Source organism: Tupaia chinensis, unplaced genomic scaffold (genome assembly GCF_000334495.1).
Source record: "Tupaia chinensis unplaced genomic scaffold, TupChi_1.0 Scaffold000309_1, whole genome shotgun sequence".
NCBI lineage: Eukaryota > Metazoa > Chordata > Mammalia > Scandentia > Tupaiidae > Tupaia > Tupaia belangeri.
In genome coordinates this window covers 648,903-663,511 of record NW_006159800.1, presented here as the reverse complement: position 1 = coordinate 663,511, position 14,609 = coordinate 648,903, and positions in this window count along the sequence as shown.

The following is a 14,609-nucleotide window of genomic DNA, read 5'->3' as shown; positions in this document are numbered from 1 at the left end:
TCTGGTTGACTGAAGATGAGAAGCAAAATAGCAGCTAGCTCAGACTTAATGCCTTTAGTGAAGAAATATTTCCAAATATATCATGACCAGAAAAGATCCAACGAGCAACTCATAACTTCTCATTAATAAAGAGAATGTCAGCACACCTGATTTACTGAGAAATCTTTCCTTATCACAACAGAAATGTGTTCATGTCTGGGGTTTTATTTTCCACTGAATTACTTGATAAATATGTTATTCTGGATCACCTGAAATGGAAGGGTTCCTTTTACAATAAATATTAAAATAAAAAAAAAGTACTAGAGCTAATGGCACAATAAAATTGACAAGTTGAAAATAAAATGTCAGAAATATAAAAAAAATTAAAGTTCTCATAGCAATACGAACCCACCATATGTACATAGTGTCTAAATTATGGGGGGGTTACTGATTTATGTAGCAAACTAAAAACTTGTTCTGTGTAAACAAAAATAAGAAATTTCAATTAAACCTTTTTTTTGGAGAGGTTTTTGCTATAGGGTGCGTGTGCTCACCAGACAGAGAGAGAGAGACAGAGAGAGAGACAGCAAGAAATCAACCCCCAAGGGAGATGGCCATGCAGCAATCCCTTCTCCTCCATTCTCCTCTCGGGATCTTGGGCACACATGCACACGTGCCTGGCGTGAGTTTTAAGCCACTGGGTCTGGGACCCAAACCGCGGTCGACTACGTGGGAGTCCAGCAACATAGCCTTTATGCTAATTGCTGGTCCCTCAATTCAATCTTAATGCAATCATGAGTAGGTATTGATGAGTAAATATTCATTTCATTGATGCATTATTGATGGCGCTTCAGTCAGCATTCATGACAGAAACAGAATCTGCTTTGGTGTTAGGGAGACATAAACGTGGATCCATAGCTTTTGGCTTTTGTAACACACTGCCTTGATTGCCCTATTTAGATTGTCCCCTGAATTTCATATTCTCAATCCAAAGATTCCTTTAGGATCTATGAGCTTTTTCTTGTCATAATTATATTTGAAGTATTCCTTATTATCTTATTTATTCATGTGCACTTTTTTGCTAAAAGATTTTGAAAATGAATGAAATAGAATTAATAAATAATAAAACTAATCAAATGAGAATCATTTTTTAATCAAACATGGAAAAGTTAATAAAAATAATCTGCTATACCTTATAAAGGGCTCTGTGACATTACAGTTTAATTCCTCATCAAAGAAAAGGTGACTAACAATTTTTTTTAGAGAATTACTTAATTTATTAGTATTATTATTAATTTACTATAGAGCATAGATAGAGAGAAAGAGAGAGAGAGGGAGAGTGAGGAAGCAAGCCATCAGGCCTGGAACTTGAACCACAGTGGACCACGTGGTTAACCATACACTACACCACCTGCTGGCCCAGTAACTGACTTTTTTTTTTTTTAATGAGTTTTTTGCTAAAGGACACATATGGGCACCAGGGAGACAGAGAGAGACACAGAGACAGAAAGCAAGAAATCACCCTCAGGGGTATGGCCACGTTGCAATCCCTTCTCCTCCATTCTCCTCTCAGGAGCTTGGGCATGCGTGCACACATGCTGGACATGAGTTCAAAGCCTCCAGTCCAGTACTTGAAACTCAGTTGGCCAGGTGGAAGTCCAGCAAAGTAACCATTATACCATCTGCTAGTCCTGAATGAAAGCTTGAATAAAAGACTTTCTTTTATTTCAACAATATATTAAATAGAAATATTTTATGGAAGGTACCATTGATCATAGTAACATAATAATCTCATCATTAAGCAAACATGGAATTGTTTTTCATTTTTTATTTTAATTATTGTGTTTTAAAGAACATAATATCATGTCATAATTAACTTATTAAAGACAATCTTACAAATATCAACAAGGATTTTCCGTATTTTATATATTTTTTAAAGTTATGGTGTTGAAAAATATTCACCAATGTGTCCTCCAAATTTTTAAATAAAACAATGCAACAGATCTACCCACTCTAACCAATACTGTAGTTTCATTCACCATAAATAAGAACAGAAATAACTGTTTAAGTGAGTTGTTTTGTTTGGTAATTACCATCATGTCTCTAAGTAATGTAACTATATGTGATTTCTTAATTTATTATTTATACACTGAGTTTGAGCTGCCCCTTATGGTAGAGGAGGAATTCTCTCTGTAACCCATATTTATACACACAAATACCTTCACACATTCCTTTCTTTATGCCTGGAATATAGTTTATCTTTACTGTGAATTAAATGGTCAAGTTTCATGACTGTATAACTAAAAACATCATCACTACAGAGTCAAAAAGTGTATTATAATTATGTTTACTAGTGAGTAGGCTCCACGGTGAAAATGTTTTATTGTTTTATAGTTGCTGTTTGCCTTGCCTCTCCGGCTTCTGAAACAGTTCTTGGCCTGCTGTTGTTCAGTAGGAACTGTTAAATAAATAAACTTTCTTTCTGAGCATCTCTGTTGTCCTTTATCAATAATTGCTTCTTTTTTTAATTTGAAATTTACTATTTACATATATACCCTTATTTTTAATTTTTCAAAAATCACCTCCTGATTATTGAAGTTCTCTTTGTTGCAGACATATCACACAGAGAGACATTTATCTGATTGCTCCTGAATATACTAGTGATTCCCACGATTAGCATATTAGTTTTAATAACTGAAGATACTAAATGCATCTAAAATGTAAAAAATGGCAGCTATACATGGGATATAGATAGAATCACCAACTTTTTAAAGTTTATTTATTTATGTACTTTTTCCTTGACAGAAAAAGAGAGAGAGAGAAAGGCACTCACGACAGTATCTCCACACCACAATCTTCCCTTGGCCTCCGCTGGCCAGATGAGCACACACAGTCAGCACGTACACAGAGACCTCAGGACACAAACCCAGTACTTTTCCAAGTGGCCTCAGCATGATGGAACATTGAGTTACTGCTGAATCATCACAGCTGGCCAAACATTTTTAATTTAAATTTTTCTTCATTCCTCATAAATTCGGCAACATGTATTAATTTATTCATGCAGTCATGCATTCATTAAACAACATCTTGAGTGCTTACTGTGTACCAGACGCTGTACTTTCATTGAATGTCAAATATACTTTCTCAATATTGACAGTCAGGTGAGGGAAACATAATAAATGATCACATTTGCTTGTTGAATGTGACCAGGAGGTATAGTGAGGCTCCAAAGGAAAGAAGGTATGGCAGGAAAAGGACTGTGTAGCAGGAGATAATCTCAGAGAGACTACATGGAGCTGATAGCATTTGATCAAGTTCATAAAAGATAATAAAGTGGCAACTAGGAAAATGGAAGAACAAAGTCAAAAGAAAGGACTCATAAAATTTGGTAGTTACAGAGAATTCAGCAGAGACATAGCATAGAGTGTTAGAATGCAGGTTTATGAAGCAGAGAGACCAGTTAACCAAGGGCCTTACAGGTCAGATAAAGTGATACGTTGCCTTTATTGGGAATTAAGAAAAAGGCTTGGATTTTTAAAAGATCATTTGGAACAGTAAGTGGAATGGCAGCTGGGTCAACTTTGTCAACTTTCTTTTGCATCCTGGATCCAGCAGCTTGAAAAACATACCAGGTGTGTGTGTGTGTGTATGTGTGTGTGTGTATGTGTTTGTGCATGTGTGTGCATGCCCACAATCCCAAGAAGGGATTATGGCATGGCCATCCCCTCTGGGGTCATGATTTCTCTCTCTCTCTCTCCCCAGTAAGCACAATGCCCTATAGCAAAATCAAAACTAAAGCTATAAAAGGTCATTTGATAGCTGTAAGATGGTTGTATTAGAGGTTGAAAGACAAGACAGACCACTTAGGAAGCTAGTATCTTAGGTCACAAGGACTTTGAAGCCTTTAGCATAGAGATAGTTGGTAGGGATATAGGGACAAGGACAGAACTGAGAAACAAATAGATTGAAGGCAACAGATTTATATCTGAAATAAAAATCAGTTCAAAAATCATAATTTAATGATTTTCTTGCTACTACAACCAAAAAGTTCTTAGTCAAGTCAATAGTGAGCTTCGTGAATTTAGACACAGTTCATCACAAGAAGTTATTACATGTAGTTTTTTAATCTTGATAAACAAAAATATTATTTGCTACTTAAAATGTGTGCATAGCAATCCCTGCCATCCCAAAGATTAATTCTGGTCACAAAGGAAAAGAATATTACATTTGAAACAGTTCAGAGCATTATAATTAGAGACAGATCATAAACACAACATCAGTTTATAGAGGAGAGAGGCCAGGGGAAAACAAGCCTAATAACATCTCAGACATTTTACTTACTTTGACTTTTCAGACATGTTAAATCCAAACAGGTTTCCTAGACTATAGTAAGATGGAAACTGATTATTAATCATTTTATTCTCTGTAATAATTGGTAACTAGTGAGTTCATACTCTAGTAAAAACAGAGTAAACTACTCTTTTCTGATTTATTTATTTATATTTATGTCTACTTATGTACTTTAGAGACAGATTCTCACCATGATGTCACAATCCTGCCTCAGCCTCCCATCTGGAACTACAGATGCAAATCTCCATGTCTGGTTTTGTCAAATAGTGCCTCTATTGCCCAAGCCAACTCCAGCGCACTATCCTCCTGCCTTAGCACCCTTGAATCACTGGTATAACAGGTATGCCATGTGCCTGGCGTTTAGAGTGAACTGAGAACCAAACCTAGGACTCCTGTGTGGCCCCACCTTCCAGAGCACAGGATTTTAACACCACATGTAACTGTGGCCAGGCTTCATTTTTCAAGATATTGGATTGTCATAAAAGTAATTACACATTTTTGCATAGAAAAATATGTCATGACTTTTCTGACAACCTGATATATTAAACGACTGCAAATTGAGGAGTAGTAAAGGATATAAAAGAATACACATAGAGATTTGGCATAGGACATGTAATTTATATTTTCTCTATATTTCTCTCTTTGTTTTGAATGTGAAACCACATGAAAATGTATAGGCTATCAATAAATATTTACTGTGTGCACTTGGAGAATTGCAGACCAGAGGGTTCACCACAGCTAACCCAAGAAGTTTCTTCTCTATATAAGAAAATGTAAGCAAGATAATGATACGATACCATAAGTATGTCTGTGTGTGTGCTTATTCTGACCTAGGTAAAATTAAAACACTTTTAATTTCCATAAAATTACCACCACAGCAGGTCTCACTCCAATTAATTCCATGATGAAAATGCTTATTAATGAATAAAACCCCTGCATACATATTTCAACTTAAAGCAGTTAAATGAAGGAAGGGAAAACAATGCACCCAAAAGAAGCAGTTGAGAGTGTTCACCAACCAAACAGGAGCCTGTGAAAGTAGGTTACATGCTCTACTCAGGGCAGCTTTTCATCCCTATTATTCAGACTATTAATATTAATGGATTCTGGGAGCGAAAGTTAGGGACCTAGTCTTCCATCTTGCTGTGCAGAAACTGAATATTGCATGATACAGAATAAATGGAGTGTTACTGATGCCATTTTGTCTCCAATGAAGTTATGCTAGAGAGCAATCCCTTATTTTCACTCTTTTTTGGGTTGAACTAGGAAAAAAATGTAGCTCAGAAAAAAAAATAATAAAGAAGTCCTTGCTTGCAAAAGCTAGCAGATTGTACTGGATTACTGTGAATAGAAGAGGTCTAAACCAACCCTCTGAATTCAGGACAAAGGTTTTACTCTCCTTGCTAGACAAGGTGACAGCTTAGAGTCATCTGAGTATGATTTAAGAGTGAAAAGATTTATTATGAAATTTTTCCCTTAACAAGGGTGTTTGTTCTTGATGTCTCAGGAAAATTGGACGTGGAATTAAAACAGACTAGCTGGATTCATTAGCTGTAAAGTTTCTATTTTTCATTAAGTGCTTTGAGGCTGAGTGATTTCATAAAAAGATTTTAGTGTACTAGGCACAGGATATTAAAGATAATAAAGATAGGTAAGGCCATAACCCAGGAGGGAATGTTTTTCTAAAGGATGCAGATTCATTAGCGTTTACAGCTGTGTGGTTTACCATTGACGAGGCTCACACATTCCCAGTCTTTGGAGTTTTCTATTGACACATTTTATTGAGAGTTTTGAACAGGAGTTGTAATTGGTACATTTTGGAACAAACAACAGTTTCTGCTATAGTTACCTACATTTATGTGGCTCACAGCCTATAAGGATCCCAAAATAATCAAAATAAAATAAGACAAAACAAAACAAAATGAAGAATCTTTTATGCAGTAGCTCAAAACTGCTCAGAAAAAGAGAGAGAAAGAAAGAAAAGGAAAGAGGGGCCAGATGATGGCACAATGTTAAAGTGCAATATTCTACAAGACAATCCCTTATGGATAAATTTCTGATTCAAATCCAGAGACCTCTCAGAGTATTCTGGTCACATGCTTGCTTGCTTGCCCATAATCTGGGCCTGGCTGAGGCTGGACGGATAGTGGTGTCAGAACCCTGTTGGTCTCCATAAAATAAGACAAATTTTTCTCTCTCTCTTTCTCTTTCTCTCTCTCTTTAGGAATAAATAAATAAACAAAGAAGGAAGAAAAGAAGGAGAATGGCCAGTAGATGGTGTAGTGGTTAAGACACTGAACTCCTACATGGTCGACTGTGGTTCAAGACCCAGACCCAGTGACTTGAAACTCATGTCATATGTATATGTGTGTTCCCAAAATCCCAAGAGGAGAATGGAAGAGAAGGGACAGCAGTTTGGCCATCTCACCCTGGGGAGTACTTTCCAACTTTCTGTTTCTCTGTTCCTCTCTGTCTCCATATGGCGAGTGCCTGTGCCATATATCAAAATCTCTCAAACACCACCAAAAAGAGAGCGAGAGAGAGAGAGAAAAGGAGAATAAAAAGCAATAAAAAGAAAACAAGAAAGACAGAAAAAGAGAGAAGAAAGAGAAGGAAAATAATCTGTGAACCTGCTATTCTTCCTGGCATCACTAAAATAAATCTGATCTGAAGTGCTTGATCTATACAAAATGTTACATAGCTTACAAATGATACCATATAGAAATGTTTGACTCCAGTGTAGTTTTTTAAAAGAATTATTTATTTAATTTTATTTATTCATTCACTTTGTTTTTTAATCTGACCAGAGAGAAACACAGAGGGAGAGACAGACAGAAAGTGAGAAAGCAAACAGGCACTCAAACTGTGGTCCGTCATGTGGGAGTGTCCAGCACCTTAACCACCATGCCACCTGCTGGCCCCAGACTCTAGTGTAATTGTATATGAAAGAGAAATTATCGAGTTGTCAGGAAGTCATGATACATTTTTACTTAGGAAAAAAATGTGTCATGACTTGTCTGACAGTCTTATAGAAACAAATAATTTTCCTTAATTTGAAAAATATTTCTTCTGTTATTTGGATAGATTTTTAAACTGTTAAGAACAGTTGTTGCCTGCTTTTTGCATTAAAAACCTCTATTAAATAGAAGTAAAATATGATTGACCTGTTAAGAAACCAACTGATTATGTTTCTTATGTATATACTAATTGGGCTGGCAAGGGGAAGGCATTTGGAGGGATTTATAAAAGAAAAATCATATTTATCTTGAAAATTTTAGCGTAACTTTGACCAGTGCCCTTTGTTGAAGTGAATATCCTTTCCCTATTAAATTGACTAGGCTTCCCTGTTGAAAATTGGTTGAAGACAAATAGTATGAAATCTCTGTGGTTTGTTAAATGGTTGGTAAGTGAGCAGTATCACCTGAATACATGTCCATGCAATTTACAGGGGAACACTTTCTTTCATAAAAATAAGGATGTTGTAGGTCTTGTGTCTGGATAATTGAATTTCCTAGTTTGATATGATACTCATGTTAAAGTTTTAAAATACTATTCTTTCAGTAACTTAGTCCTTTCTTAATACATTTTTTGTTTGCCTTCATGCAGTTTTCCACTTTACGATGTTAGCTCCTAGAGCACATCTTACTTATCCATCTTAAAGTAACCAGTGCATGACACATAGTAAATGCTCAATAATAATAAATACTGAGTTTTCTACTTAGATATTATGGTCAGGTTTCTCTGCAATTGAAGAATTTGAAACACAAAAAGATTTTTTTTTCTTATATTAGATTATACAACAAAGCCTAGCCTTGCCATTTCTAGATAGGACTGTTTACCAGTTTGCTAGACTTTGGAGTGGCCCATGTTTCAATAACAGCTATTGTTCTATACATCAATACAGTAAATATACCAGGCTCAATATCAAAGTGCCAAGTTAATGATGCAGAAAAGCACCCAGAAAACAAAGTAAAACAAATAATCTAGAAATAAAACAAATATCTAGAAATAAAAACATTGCTATTGGAAAAATGCGAAATTTGGTTCTCAAGAATGTACATTTCATTTCTACTTTTAGATTCCCCAATGTTCATTTCTAGAACTACACCAAAAAATTTCAAATGAATAAGATTGCCACCTTGCCTAGCAAGGGGACTCAAAAGAAGTTAAAACAGATATCCTAGGGTGATCAGGATATTAAAGTTCAGCATTTGATATCATGCTTCTTCCCCAAATTACAGTGAGAAGAAATGGTTGAATTCTGAGACTGTTTTCTTGTTTGTTTGTTTTGTTTTGTTTTAGATTTTTACCATAGGGCACGTGCATTCACTGGAGACAGCAACAGGAAAAGTGAGAAATCCCCCCCAACCCACACACACACAAAAAACACACACACACCAAGGGAGGGCCATGCCACAATCCCTTCTCCTCGGTTCTGGTTTTGGGATTTTGGAAACACAGGCAAACATACCAGTTTGAATTTCAAGCCACAGGTCCAGGACTCCAGCTGCGGTTGGCCATACAGGAGTCCAGCTCCTTAACAACCATGCCGTCTGCCGGGTTCCCCAAGGCAAGATTTAACAGCAAAATAAAGAACCCCACTCAATCATCCTGGATTCTGTGTATTTACTGCAATTTAATGTACAATTATAATGGCACAAACAACCAGAGAGCTAAGTTTGATTAATTGCAAAGACAGTGACAATAGATCAACATAAACACAAGCTGAAACAATGATAATTTTACTCCATTTAAACTTTACTACTCGTGAGTTTCCAAGCAGAAAAATATCTAAAATAATTTAAGTACTTTAACCATAGGCGAAATTTAATTTGTGTATGTAATATTTAATAAATATATATTTAATCTTAAAATTTAAAAATCTAAGATTAATGTGACAATGGAGAAAGTATGATATTTGAGAAAAAGCATGACAAAGTTTATGGCTGTGTGACCTTAAACCAAGTGTTCAACTTCTGCATGACTCTGTATTCTTACTCTCGAAAGGAATGACAATAGTAGTACAGTATTGTAAGAATTAAATTAGATTCAGCAGAACTGTTAGTTACCTATTTTAGACTTCATTCCCACTTCCTTTCTTTCCATCTCTTTCAGGTTCAGCTCCCTAACACAAATTCTGAGATGTAAATTACAAATGAAGTTTACTGAGAAATTCTCTTACAATGATCACCAATGGGAAAATCATGATGGCAGTGGGGGCATGAGTTGAGCTACAATATTGTACCAGTAAATGTCTTAGCCCCACAGTGAATTCTGTAGTTGACTGTTCAGAATTGTCCTATGTTGATATGGGAGCTGTTCCGCGTCCACTAGCTATTCTTTATGGATTCCTAAGAATGGGGCATCCCTTTGGGCGAGGCAGCTTTTCAGTTGAAGACACCTCTACCTAGCTCCAGATACAAGAGGAGTCTTCGAGAATGTTGTGAAAAATCCTTATAAAAAAAATAAAAAAAAAACTATGCATAGATTTCAGTGGTTTGAATAGAAATAAATTCAGACTTTAACTCCATCTTTCCCATGAATTTTCTGAAGTTCCCTCATAAGGACAAGGATCAAAGTTGTGGAGAGGCATCTGGAAGAGGCACCCTCACTTCATCTCCCCTCACAAACACAGCTGATACTTCTGTGAAACTGCTAGGAAAAGATGGGGCGTTCTCAGCACCCTCTGTTGTTAGGACACAGTCACGGCACAGAGCAATGGGCAGTGAGCTCTATCGGGTTCTGAGAAACAGCTCTCTTCCTATTACAGAGAGGGCTAAAGAGAAAGAGTGAGAAACACATGCAGTGGCCTTCTGCCCAGCACACATCACCCTTTCCTACCTTGAATGTTATTTTGCAAAGACACGAAGCTTGCTGTTACAGAAGCCATCTAGAAATTTAAGAAAATAGGGAAGGAATATGTGTTTGGTAACTTAATTAAATTCTTCTGTAATTTCTTAGTTAGCTGCTTTCCTTATAGAAGATATTTTTTCTGTCCTAGTGTTTTGTTTTATTTTCATTGCTAAAGGGTGTGTGCACTCACCAGAGAAAAACAGAGAGATGAGAGAGGGAGAAAGAAAAATCATTCCACAGCGGGGCATTATCATGCTGCAATCTCTTCTCCTCTATTTCTCCTTCCATTTATGATTTGGATTATGTACACATATGTACCTGGTATGTACTTGTACCTGCTTCCAGGGCTGGAATTCAAATCACGGTTGTCCATATGGGATCCTGCTATCTCATCCAGTAGCCAACAGGGTTGGCCCTGTCCTACTATTTCAGGTATAATTTTTCTTAAGATTCTACTTGGAAGTAGATACCCTAATTAACGTAGTGATTAAAAATATGAAACATCTGAGATACAATAGATGTTTAATTTAATATTGTTCTCTTCTCCTTTTTGTACCTTAAAAATAGGCATTATTTTATGCCAACATGTGGCATGATGGTTAAAGTGCCAGATCCCATGTGATTGACAGTGAAGTTTGAGTTCCAGCCTCAACATCTTGAAAAAACACATAAAATATGTGTGCATTTTTGCCCAAAATCCTGAAAAGAGGAAGGATTATGGCATGGCCTTGTTCCCCAAGGGGTGATTTCTCACTCTCTCTCTGTCTCTCTCTTCAGTGAATGCATGTGCCCTATTACAAAAAAGAAAAAAACACAAAAAAGTGCATCATTTTATTCTGATTTTTCTCCTAAACAAAACATCTGATGTATTTAATTCTCATATAAAATATGTACATTACACCGTTTGGAAAGAAGTTTCTCAATGTAATTCATACAGTAATTTATATCTATTGACCACTGAAATGAAAAATACTATTGAAGAATATGGTGAGGTAAGGAATATGTTTCCACCTGAGGAACTTCAAACTTTTGTGTCTTAAATTTTGAGGTAAGATGTAACAGCAATTTAAAGAGTCCTACTCAATCATCCTGAGATTCTGAGGATTTATCGCAGCTTAATGGGCAATTGCAATGGCACAAACAATCAGAGGGCTAAGTTTGATTAAATACAAAAACAATGGCAATCGATCAACATAAGCATCATCTGAAACAATGACAATCCTACTCATTTTTTTCTGTAGCTCCACTCATGCCCACAGACTACTTCTTGTCAAGGTCATTGTTGAACCAGAGCTCCTTATCTAGTCCCTTGCAAATTTATGTATCTGGTGATTAATGGCTTCAGAAATCATTTACCTAACCTTGTTAGAGCTATGTGCAAATTATTAACACAAAATATGAGTTTTTTCTCTATGCGTTTTACTGCTATTGTTGGCTCATTATCTGAAATTTTGCTTCTCAAACATGAGCAATTCCAAAAGGACTACAATGTAGATAGGTGATTTCTTTAATTGTTCTTCTTTTTCTTATGTCATTCTACTTTATTATTTAAAGTTTATTTATTTTATTATTTTCCTGAGTGCCTGAAAGAGAGATTGTCCCCTGCAATAAGGTCTTGATGATGCAATCTACCCCCAGCCTCATTCAGCTAGCCCCAGATCATAGGTACGAAGGTGTTTGGCATGCACACACAGTTTTCTCTGGCCACAAACACAACCCGCGCATGTGGGTCAGCCTTCCAGAGTGTCACATTTTTACTGCTGTTCACCATCTGACCACCACTGTGTCATTTCTACTTTTTTGGGTAACAGAAATAGTAGCATAACCATTTCTATATATCAAATTCTTACTGTTAGGAATAGTATGAAATACTTTACCATATTTTGTTTACCTTTAACAATGTCCAATAAGTGGGTGAGATTATCTCTGTTTAACAGATGAAGAAAAAGAATATTCAAGATCACATAGATAAATAGTGCCTAATCTGAACATATATTGACATTCCATTGACTGTGTTATACATGAAAATAACTTAAATATTATAGACACATGCATATACATCCATATGTACACATATAGCTAGCCCTGCTTAGAGCTATTTCAATTACATACTAACATCTTTCAAAGTCACCATGGTATACAGAAGGCTTGCCCATATTTTGTGAACAGTATAGCCAAAGCACGAATTACATTTTTCCCTAGAATATATATGCTTATTATTGCAAAACAGTCTTCAGTGCACAGTGTATTATTCTTTAGACTTGGGAATGATACACAGTCTTTAGTCATTTTCAAAAACTCAGATTATCTTTAAAAGAAAGAGCAGTACTTTATTTACTTTACTTGAAAATATGTTCCATGGTATCGCTTCATAAATACACATCACCGCATCTCATTTTCCTAAAGATCTCCTGGGTACAGCAGTCATTGAGCATTACAGAAACACTTCCATACCAGAAAAACAATATACCTCAAGAGATTTGATATAAAATTATTATTATTTTAAGTGTTATTACTTTTATTGCTACATGAATGCCTGTGGTGCTCTGCAGCAAATAAAATGCATGTCATCAAATAAGTGTATACAAAATATCAGGACTAAAGAGCTTTCAAATTAAAGGTAGATTAGCAATGGTCTGCAGGTGCTTAAAATGAGGACAATGCTGCCTTTAGAGGATGAGAAGGCGAGAAGACAGGTAATTCTGAACTTGGGATGGACTTACTCAACCATTTCACTGTCATTTAGGACAGGAAACAGTCAAGCCATGCATATTGGAATTCAGTCTATTAAAGGTAAAATTTTTAATGTACATTTTTACAAATTCACCAACACAACATTAGTGTTAGAATACAGTGGAAATGAAAACAAATTCATTTCAGCCCTGTACTGCCCCCCTTCCCTCAGCCTCCTCCTTCCCTTGTCAGGTTTCTTTTCAGAAACTATTTATACTCCCCCCCAACCCCAGTTTCCTTCTCCCTGTTGACCACAGAAACTATGACAAGATCCTTTTTTCCAACTTTCCATGGTCATTACCTGGTAACAAATCTCCTACCAACACCTATCCCCAAGTCATATTCACCCCCTGGTAGCTGCTTAAACAGTATTTGAAATTCTAATCCTTTTTTTTTTCAGAAAAACAAGACAAAGAAAAACTTTTCTACTCCTCCTGCTGCCTCATGATTCTTCTCCAATGAATATGCCAGTTGAACTCACTCACTCATCTCAGCCATCAGTTATCTTCAGAAATTGATGCTCTCCCAGTCTTGTTGAATTAAGTGCATATGGTTTATTCTAGGGTGCAGCAACATTCAGAGAGTGAGAGATAATGCTAAGAGGGGAGAGGCAATAGTAGACAACTCCTGTGGGTGAATGGGAATTAATTATGTAGGGACATTGGAGGGACTGCATATGCCTTGTTAAGCGGCAAATGAAAATGACTAAAGTCATTTATTTTTTGAGGCCCACCTCAGTGGGTATTTAGTCAGGGACAGCAGTTTTCTGCAGTCTCAGGGCAATGTTTCAGACACCACATGGATGGATGCATTCAATGATAGTGGGAAGGCCAAATGTCTATGAGTGAATACCAAGCATAGCTATATTTTTTGGTTCATTTCAGATTAGGGCTGCAGAAATGTAGCTACCACAGTCTCTCTCTCATCTATATATTATTCCATAGTGTACCATTTACTTCTACTAATCTACTAATATAATACATAAAACATTGCAAAGCGTGATAATCACATGATGACAACTTTTAAAGTCTACTGTTTGTGCTTTGTAGTATTGTTATTCAACCTAATGCTATTCTGCTCTGTTATATTAGAATCCCTTCTTACAAATGCTATACCGTAAAAACAAAACAAAGCAACAAAACAAAACAAAACAAAATAAATGCTATGACCCATTCCCATGACTAAAATCAACAGAAACTGATACTTTCTTCTACTATGATCTTTTTTCACTCTCATCTTCTTTCTTAAAGCAAACTTCATTTGTTACAACATTTAGTTATTTTATATCTTTTGAAAGAGAGAGGGAAGTACCCTTGAGGAGTTCTTATCATACTAAGATTCCACCCACCCCACTCTCCATCCTTCCAGTCAGCCAGAATCACAGATGTGCCCACAGGAACACCTGGCTTGTTCAGACTGAACAAGGATTTGAACCATGGGTCTCACATGGAACTCTACTATATCTCAGTAGTATTCTACAACCTGTAGCACCATGTCTGTGCCACAAACTACATTTTAATAGAATAAATATAATCCAAAGTCTCTGAGCAAAAAATGGATGACTGTACAGAATATTAGAAGATTCTTTTTGTTGGGAACCAGCAGTTAGCGTAATGGCTATGTCGCTGGACTCCCACGTAGTCGACCGCGGTTCTTGTCCCGGATCCGGTGGCTTAAAACTCACGCCGGGCGCG